This window comes from Pelophylax lessonae, assembly GCF_965119305.1.
Source record: "Pelophylax lessonae genome assembly, chromosome: 2".
Classification (NCBI taxonomy): Eukaryota; Metazoa; Chordata; class Amphibia; order Anura; family Ranidae; genus Pelophylax; species Pelophylax lessonae.
The window spans coordinates 328,258,214-328,268,565 of record NC_138769.1 but is presented as its reverse complement, the minus strand read 5'-3'; positions in this window follow the sequence as shown (position 1 = coordinate 328,268,565).

Genomic DNA, 10,352 nt, shown 5'->3' with positions numbered 1-10,352 from the left:
GACTAAAGACTAGCGGTGAGCCTGCTGCTTTGTTACCAATATCAGGATTTGTTTATTTACTTTGGCTGAAGTAAGCTGTCTTTTGTTTTGCTGGAATTCAAATAAATGAACTGTTTTGCTTTCACCAAACTGGCTGGCGGTCATTCCAGTGCTACCCCAGGTTACACACCCCACTTCAATATGTGGTATTGGGGGGCCACTGGTCTATCACACCAGTTGTACAAAAAATTGGCCAGTGAGTTTGGCACTGTGTGTAGCAGAGTAAACACAGAAAAAGAGGCAATATTGTTGCAGGACACAAATACACTTATACAAGTATACTCAGATAACACCCCACTTCAATATGTGGTATTGGGGGGCCAATGGTTTATCGCACCAGTTTTACAAAAAATTGGCCAGTGAGTTTGGCACTGTGTGTGTAGCAAAGTAAACGCAGCAAAGAGGCAATATTGTTGCAGGACACAAATACACTTATACAAGTATACTCAGATAACACCCCACTTCAATATGTGGTATTGGGGGGGTCACTGGTTTATCACACCAGTTGAACAAAAAATTGGCCAGTGAGTTTGGCACTGTGTGTAGTACAGTAAACACAGCAAAAGAGGCAATATTGTTGCAGGACACAAATACACTTATACAAGTATACTCAGATAACACCCCACTTCAATATGTGGTATTGGGGGGGCCACTGGTCTATCACACCAGTTATAATACTTTAAAAGTGCTTTTGTCACTGTTTGTAGTATTGCTGCAGAAACGCTCAACACACCAGTCAGAATGCTGCACAGTGCACAATACAAATCCACTATAATATGCTTTCTATATTACAAAGTATATTATAAGTGGATTACACCCCTATATAGTGCACTGTACACCTATAACAAATACAAGTCCTTAACCACCTCCCACCCGGCCATTGTACATATACATTTAAAAAGAATAGCGCAACCATGCAAAAGAAATGACTATTAAATATGGAGACAATCCATAAATAAAAATGGGGGTTTAGTCCCACCATATGGCCATATCGTGCTCAAGCCCACCACTGCGTCAAAGTACCCCATTATCAGTGGGTCCTACACTATCCATAAAAAAGGGGGTGAATCCAGCCTCTCTTACCCTTGGAGATAACACTCCTTGCTGGGAAGATGTGCTAATGCACTGCAGGGGACTCCTCCTATATCTACTTGATAGAGGACACCAATAGAGTACAGGTGTGTGTGGGGGATGGGATGCTCAACCACATAAGTCTGGTCAGACCGAAAACATAATAAACAAGCAAAAAATTGGGGGAGCAAACCATGAACATGTATATCTAAAGCCGGTGCAGCTATGGACCAAGCAACATGTATATTAAAAAAGAATAGCGCAACCATGCAAAAGAAATGACTATTAAATATGGAGACAATCCATAAATAAAAATGGGGGTTTAGTCCCACCATATGGCCATATCGTGCTCAAGCCCACCACTGCATCAAAATACCCCATTATCAGTGGGTCCTACACTATCCATAAAAAAGGGGTGAATCCAGCCTCTCTTACCCTTGGAGATAACACTCCTTGCTGGAAAGATGTGCTAATGCACTACTTGATAGAGGACACCAATAGAGTACAGGTGTGTGTGGGGGATGGGATGCTCAACCACATAAGTCTGGTCAGACCGAATACATAATAAACAAGCAAAAAATTGGGGGAGCAAACCATGAACATGTATATCTAAAGCCGGTGGTAAAGCCTATTGGTGTCCTCTATCAAGTAGATATAGGAGGAGTCCCCTGCAGTGCATTAGCACATCTTCCCAGCAAGGAGTGTTATCTCCAAGGGTAAGAGAGGCTGGATTCACCCCTTTTTTATGGATAGTGTAGGACCCACTGATAATGGGGTACTTTGACGCAGTGGTGGGCTTGAGCACGATATGGCCATATGGTGGGACTAAACCCCCATTTCTATTTATGGATTGTCTCCATATTTAATAGTCATTTCTTTTGCATGGTTGCGCTATTCTTTTTTAATATACATGTTGCTTGGTCCATAGCTGCACCGGCTTTAGATATACATGTTCATGGTTTGCTCCCCCAATTTTTTGCTTGTTTATTATGTATTCGGTCTGACCAGACTTATGTGGTTGAGCATCCCATCCCCCACACACACCTGTACTCTATTGGTGTCCTCTATCAAGTAGATATAGGAGGAGTCCCCTGCAGTGCATTAGCACATCTTCCCAGCAAGGAGTGTTATCTCCAAGGGTAAGAGAGGCTGGATTCACCCCTTTTTTATGGATAGTGTAGGACCCACTGATAATGGGGTACTTTGACACAGTGGTGGGCTTGAGCACGATATGGCCATATGGTGGGACTAAACCCCCATTTTTATTTATGGATTGTCTCCATATTTAATAGTCATTTCTTTTGCATGGTTGCGCTATTCTTTTTTAATATACATGTTGCTTGGTCCATAGCTGCACCGGCTTTAGATATACATGTTCATTGTTTGCTCCCCCAATTTTTTGCTTGTTTACATTGTACATATACAGCCGGGTGGGAGTCTCGTCCTTCTGAATGGACGTTCCAGGAACGTCCTTCAGAAGGAGCGAGATTGCACCGCCGCGTGCACGCGCAGCGGCGCAATCTCGATGTGCCTGTGTCCCTCGGACACAGCGCAACAAGATGCGTCAGGAGGGCCCTGTGATTGGCCCTCCTGATCACATGATGGCTGTGTCCAATCACAGCCGTCATGCAATGTAAATACAGCCGTTGTAACGGCTTCGATCTCTTCTCCTCCCTGACAGATCCTGTCAGGGAGGAGAAGAAGAGGATCGATACTGGAGCTGGGGTGATCAGTGAGTATTTCTAAGTACTCACTGATCACAGGGGGGGTCTGTGCTGGTAATCAGAACATTGATTACCAGTGCAGCCCTGGGGGGGGGGGGGTGGGGTGCCACTAGAGCCACCAGGGATGCCCACCCATGACCACCAGGGATGCCCACCATGGCCACCAGGGATGGCAAACAGCCTGCCAGTGGTGCCCTCCTATCAGTGCTGCCCACCAATGCCATATATCAGTGCTGCCCACCAGTGCCCGTTATTGCCATCCACCAGTGCCGCCCACCAGTGCCTATCAGTGCCCATGAGTGCCGATCAGTGCCACCTATCAGTGCCACATATCAGTGCCCATCAGTGCTGCATATCAGTGCCACATATCAGTGCCCATCAGTGCTGCATATCAGTGCCACCCCATCAGTGCCACCCAATCAGTGTCTCCTCATCAGTGCCTGTCAGTGCGGCGTCATCAGTGCAGGAAAAAACGTATCTATTCACAAAATTTTATAACCTAAACAAAAAAAATTTTTTTTTTTTCAAACTTTTCTGTCTTTTTTTATTTGTGCACCAAAAAAGAAAAAACCTGGCAGTGATCAAATACCACCAAAAGAAAGCTCTATTTGTGGGGAAAAAATGACACAAATTTGGTTTAGGTACAATGTTGCATGACCGCGCAATTGTCATTCAAAATGCAACAGCGCTGAAAGATGAAAATTGGTCTGGGAAGGAAGGGGGTTTAAGTGCCCAGTATTGAGGTAGTTAAGATGACTTTTGTGGACCTTAACAGAGCTATTTGTGTCACTGACGATCTGTCCCTGGTGCACACAGCAGACCTCTCCCTACACTGACAAAAGAGACTGTAGACCTATACCAAATACCAGCCCTTAAAATTACTTTTGTGGATCTTAACAGAGCGATTTGTGTCACTGACTATCTGTCCCTTGTGCGCACAGCAGACCTCTCCCTACACTGACAAAAAGCAGAATGTGAAATGGCCGCCAGCTCAGGTCTATTTATAGGGTAGGGGGTATGTCCATGTGCTGCAATGTTTCAATTGGCTGTCCCGTTCCACCTGATGGCTGTATCATGGGTCAAAGTTCTCCCCAATGTAAACTAATATGGACACCGCGAACAACGCCATGTGTTCGCAAAATCGGCGGACTGCGAACGAGCAAAGTTCGCCACGAACCAACCGTAAGGCCATCCCTACTAATAATACTGTTTTCATTACTAAAGTCTTGTATATAGTCCCTTAACATCCCCTCCAAAATTTTGCAGACTATTGATGTTAGGCTTACCGGCCTATAGTTACCCGGGATATATCTCGGCCCTTTTTTAAATATTGGTACCACATTGGCTTTTTTCCAATCAGCTGGCACCATACCCGTCTGTAGACTATCCATAAAGATCAAAAATAATGGTCTGGCTATCTCCTGGCTGAGTTCCTTAAGAACCCTCGGGTGCAAGCCATCCGGTCCCGGTGATTTATTTATGTTAAATTTCTCTAATTTAGTTCTAAGTCTATCTTCTGATAACCATGGGGTACTTCCTGGTGTGTATTATTTAAATTAGCATTACTAGCTGGGTTAGTGTAGCCCCCCAATTATTTTGTGAAGACTGAAGAGAAGAAATTATTTAGCACTTTCGCCTTCTCCCTGATTCCCTTAGTCGTCTTTTATGGGGCCAATGTGTTCTGGCCTCGCTTTCTTGCTATTTATATACTTAAAAAATTTCTTGGGGTTTTTTTTTTACTCTCTTCCGCTATATGTCTCTCATGCTCTATTTTAGCTGCCTTGATTTCGCCTTTACATTTCTTATTGCACTCTTTGTAATGTTGGAATGCTGCCAATGACCCCTCAGCCTTGTATTTTTTGAATGCCATTTCTTTAGTATTAATTTGCCTTTTTATGTTGGAGTTTAGCCACCCTGGGTTTGCTTTTGCTCTTTTAAATGTATTCCCTTTCAGAATGCACTGGCCAATCCCTTTGTTTAGTATGCTCTTGAAGCACTCCCATTTTTCCTCTTTCCTTCTTTGTGCCCAGGGTTCTATCCCATTTGATATTTTCTAGCAAAGAGCGCAGTTTAGAGAAGTTGGCTCTTTTGAAATTCAGTGTCCTTATATTACCCTTGTGTTTCTTATGACTATGATTTATACTGAAACTAATTGACCTATGGTCACTGTTTCCTAATTTGCATCGTATTTCTATATCCGTGATCAGGTCTGTATTGTTGGTAATAAGTAGGTCAAGTACCGCATTGTTTCTTGTCGGTGCGTTCACCATCTGACCCATGAAATTGTCCTGCAAAACATTTAGGAACTGCCAAACCTTGGATGAATGCGTGCTTCCTTCTGCCCAGTCTATATCTGGATAATGAATGTCCCCCATTATAATTACATTTCCCATCCTTGCTACCAATCCAATCTATGAAAGGAGGTCCGCCTCCCCCTCCTCCTCCTCCCGCTGGTTGGGGGGCCTATAGCATACGCCCAATATTACTTTCCCCATAGTGCCTTCCCTTTGAAGTTCTACCCATAGGGATTCTACCTCTTCCTTAGCTCCATTATTAATATCGTCCCTCCTATTTACCTGTACACTGTTCGTAATATACAGAAATACCCCTCCCCCCTTTTTACCTTCTCTATCTCTACAATAAAGGGAATATACCTGAATAGTCGCCAGCCAATCATGAGACCTTGCAACCTGTGTATGCCAAAAGTATATATATATGTAGTGTTAACACCCTAGATGTGCAAACATAGTTACATAATTACATAGTTAGTCAGGTTGAAAAAAGACACAAGTCCATCTGGTTCAACCATAAAAAAAAAAAAAAAAACAGTATTGAAAACCCTACCATACGATCCCATATACACAATTCTATACTCGCTGTTGATCCAGAGGAAGGTGAAAATAAACCCCAGCTAAGCATGATCCAATTTGCTACAGCAGGGGAAAAAAATTCCTTCCTGATCCCCTGAGAGGATATTCCCTGGATCAACTTTACCTAAAAAAAATTTTAGTACCTATTTATATTATGTACACCTAGGAAAGAATCCAGGCCTTTTTTAAAGCAATCTAGTGAGCTAGCCAGAACCACCTCTGGAGGGAGTCTATTCCACATTTTCACAGCTCTTATGGGCACTTTTCTGTATTTGTTTCTTATGGAAACCTTTCCGTATTTGGAGACGAAATCTGTTTTCTTCTAGACATAAAGAGTGCCCCCTTGTCCTCTGTGTTGACCTTAAAGTGAACAACTCAAACCCAAGTTCACTATATGGACCCCTTATAAAACACTCATAAAAGCAGAAGGGGTCTATAAAATCCGATAGCCCTAATAGGTGGTTATAATAAAAGCTGCTATAAATACTTATCGGATTTTATAGACCCCTTCTGCTTTTATGAGTATATGATAGGTCTATATAAACAGTAAATAGCCGTCCCTCCTATCTGTTATGGTGATGTAATAAGGAGGGGTACATGTCAACCAATTAAATTAATATGAGGTGGTTATAAATGACAACGCTGCTTACGTGCGCGCATGCCAGAATCTGAAGACGTTGCATATTGATGACGAAACGCGTCATTTTGGAACGCACGCAGGGGGCACGTGACCGGTAGTCGGGTAGGACGGAGTGGAACGCACGCGGAAGCCGGCGTTCCCCGTCCTGTTTACACTTGCGGTGATACCACACCATCCGTGCCTGCCTCCTTATTTCCATTTTGGCATTATCCATATGTTTTTTAACCAGTTTGTGCTTTTAGATCTGTCTCTTATGCATGCAAAGATTTTATATGACAGATCATATTTGAATAAAATTTTTTAAAACGGATCTCACTATGAGGCTTCATATTCTTTAATTGTCGGCCACAGAGTGCACATACAAGGGATCCAGGAGTAGAGTGAGGACCAGCAACACAGCCCCCAATCCTGGGAAGATAAAGGTTCACTCTTTACAAGCCTGTATGATCTCCCTGCCGTAAGGTAAGAGGGGATCCAACCTTTCTGGTGAGCCTCCCTGACACACTTTCCCTTGAGCACTGTGGTGACCCTTATTATATATCCATACCACCGATTCACTATCCTGGTTGGAATATTCATCTTGGAATTTTTGGACTCTCACCCATATATGGTGTAACCTCTTACACCCCACATAGACTGTTATATTGTGGACATTATTGTGGACATTATTTATTTAAGTATTTTACAGAATCTGTATTTAATTTATATACCTTTACAGTTGGATGAATACATAGTAGTTGTTTGCACATTTAGGGTGTTAACACTATATATATATATATATATATATATATATATATATATGGCATATATGCCATATGGCATACACAGGTTGCAAGCGCACTAAACATGAGGGGGGGGGTTCTCCTTTCCTACATCCCCCTCTCTTCTCTATATTTACTTTACCTGCTCTGTGGCAGGAGGAGTTTATTGCAGCTGCACTTTAGTAATTTTATATATACTAATCATTTTTTTAGTTATTTATTTATTCACAAATCAATATCTATTATAATAATTATTTATGGTGCACATATTTAATATTTAATACATTATCAAAGAACCGATAGGCGCAGGTGCACACCTTCTCTTTTTAATCATGAGAGCCGTCAAACCAAGTCTCTGAAATCCCCACAAAATCTAAGTCCTCCCCATACATCAGCAGCTCCAGCTCTCCCTTTTTGTTGGCCAGGCTTCTAGCATTGGTATACAAACCTCGTAATTTTGTCTGGTTGCATACTATATCCTCGTTCGATGTTTTTAGGCTGCTTTTGTGATTTTTTTCCCCATACCCACCTTGGGTTTAGGAACTCCGAACACCCTACTGGTAATGCCCCCATTTTTGCCCACCGAACCTTGCTCCCCGCTGGCTATAAAAGTTATATTTTAAATTAGTGATCGGCTGATATCGTTTTTGTAATGCCGATACCGTACCGATATTTTGGTCATCGGATATCGGTATCGGCCAATGTCGGCCGAAATTTTCGGGCACGTAAAAAATGTTATTTTTTTTTTTGTTTCAGGTACTCTTGAGGTGGGAACTGGGGATCTAAAAGACCCCAAACCCCTCCTAGGCACTGGAAAGCATTCAAAACGTTAAGTTTGGCTGTTTTGAATGCTGTCAGCTTTTTTAATGTGGTGCCGAGTACCCGGAAGTGATGTCACAACATGACTTCCAGGTTGTTTACATGGAGACCGGATCAGAGCCGAATGCGGCTTTGATCGGGTTTTCTGTTTGGAGGCCATGCATCTAGGATGCCCAGGTCTCCCGGTGGGACGGGAGACCCAGGCGAGCCGTGGAAGCCGGCGGGAGGGGGGGACGTCCCCTCCCACTCCTTGTAATGACAGCCGAGCGGCTTCTCAGCGGCTTACATGACAGTCGACCATCGGCTATGGACGCCGGTATCGGGGTGATGCCTCTAGCTGCAGGCATCCCTCCAGTACAGCACTTTCCCGAAATATCGGCAATATTGGTAACCTCAGGGGCCGATTCCGATATATCAGGGAAAGTGCATATCAGCCCCCGATATATCGGTGGTGCCGATAATCGGTCGATCCCTATTTTAAATTTCTACACTTATTAAAGTGGAGTTCCAGCCACCTATGAAAAAAAATAAAAGTAAGCAGCTACAAAACCTGTAGCTGCTGACTTTTAAAAAACAGCCACTCACCTGTCCCACGGTCCAGTGGTGTGCTCACCCAAGCTATCTTCATCCTCAATCCTCCTTCGGCGGCACCGGCATCTTTACTATGGGCACCCGGCTGTGACAGCTTGCGGCTTCACAGCTGGATGCCGTCGCGCTGCGCATTGTGAATGGTGGATGCAGTCTTCTGGGACCTATCAATGTCCAAGAAGACTGCAGGGGGAGGGAGGAAGGGGAACTTCCGTTGCCTGTCAAAATCGTGTGCAAGAGGAGCGGGGTACGAGTCCTTAAAGCAGAACTTCCCCTTTTGGGTGGAGTTCCGCTATAATGTTCTGTACCATGTATTAAGTAAACATTTTAAAACATGTTCCTCATCATAATGCAAATCTGGCTTTTTTCCCATGTTAATTATAAGTAAACAACATTGATTTACCCACACCTAGTGAGTCACACCCATTTTAACTTGATATGCCTAAAGTAGAACTAAAGGGAAACCTTTTTTTTTTTTCTTTGTTATGGATATGGGAAGGAAGGTTATAACCTATTTGGGAAACTACCTTTTTAATCCCTTTTCCATAGCCACAACACTAAGTGAAAGTAAATCCCTCTAAAATAAGGGAATCCCTGGTTGTCACCTGAACTAGTGTCACCACTGGAAAATTTTCCTGTTCTGGGGACAAACCAAAATTTGGGAATTTCTTTCACTTTCACTGATAACCATCACCAAGAGAATTAAGCCTCGTACACACGCTACGAATTTCCGCTGACCGGTCATCCGTCTTTTGTTCAGAGTGCGTGTCCGTTGGTTGGAATGTGCTCTAGACTGCACACAAATTTTCCGTACGACAGAATTTTACTTCAGAAGTGATGTCATGTGTTGGATTGCTTTCTATGTGTTCTTCCATCTCTGACCATGCCTAGTCTTGCTCATAAGATTTTTCCCTGTCAAAATCTGTACTAATGAGACGAAAATCGGACGTGTGTTGACGGAGGACAAAAATTTTAATGCCTGCACATCAGGATTTTGTCAGCCGAAAAGTCGGAGTCGGCTGTCGAAAACACCATACTAACAATCCGAAAATCGGCAGATCGGTCTTCGGACTTAATTTCCTTTCCGAATTTCTTATCGTGTGTACGGGGCTTTAGACAGGGTGAATCCCCCTTACAGAGACACAGAAAGCAATAAAAACAATAGGTATTCTAATCCCCCTCCCATGTATCTAAAATTAAAAACACACATCTTAGACCATACACAGTGCGAATTTCTTTGCTACAACCATGGGTTGCAGGACAGAAATGCACACAATTCCCCAATAACAAAGACAGTGCTGACAGGGGAATCCCTCCTGCCGAGAAAATGTTTGCTCCCAGCCGGAGGGCAGGGGAAGTCGTCTCCACAGGGTGTTTATAGCGATAGCAGCCGCTAGCGATAATCCCAAGAAAATCCAGCAGGCTGGTTGTACCCAAGTTGATCGATCAATCGAACAACTTGGTACATTCAGCCTGCCCATTAACTGGTTTGAATCTCTGCCTGTTCCTGCTGAACTGGCCAAGATTCAAACCATGTATGGCCTGCCTTAACCATGCCATAACAATAGCAGTTGGTAAATAAATTATTTATACAATTAGTACTTAAAGTGGTTCTAAACCCTAAACATTTTTTACCTTATTGCATTCCTTGCATAAAGGTAAAAAATATTTAGGCAACGGTATTGGTCCCTAACCCAGTGGCTCCCACTGCTGTCTATCAAAGTCAGTGATGAGGGAGCGGGGAATGGGGCCAAGTCACCCTGGCTAGTACCTCCAACACAAAGCCGCTTCTCATAGGGGGCACTTGTGCGGGCTTGCTCCTGGGCCCCGCTGCTGCTTC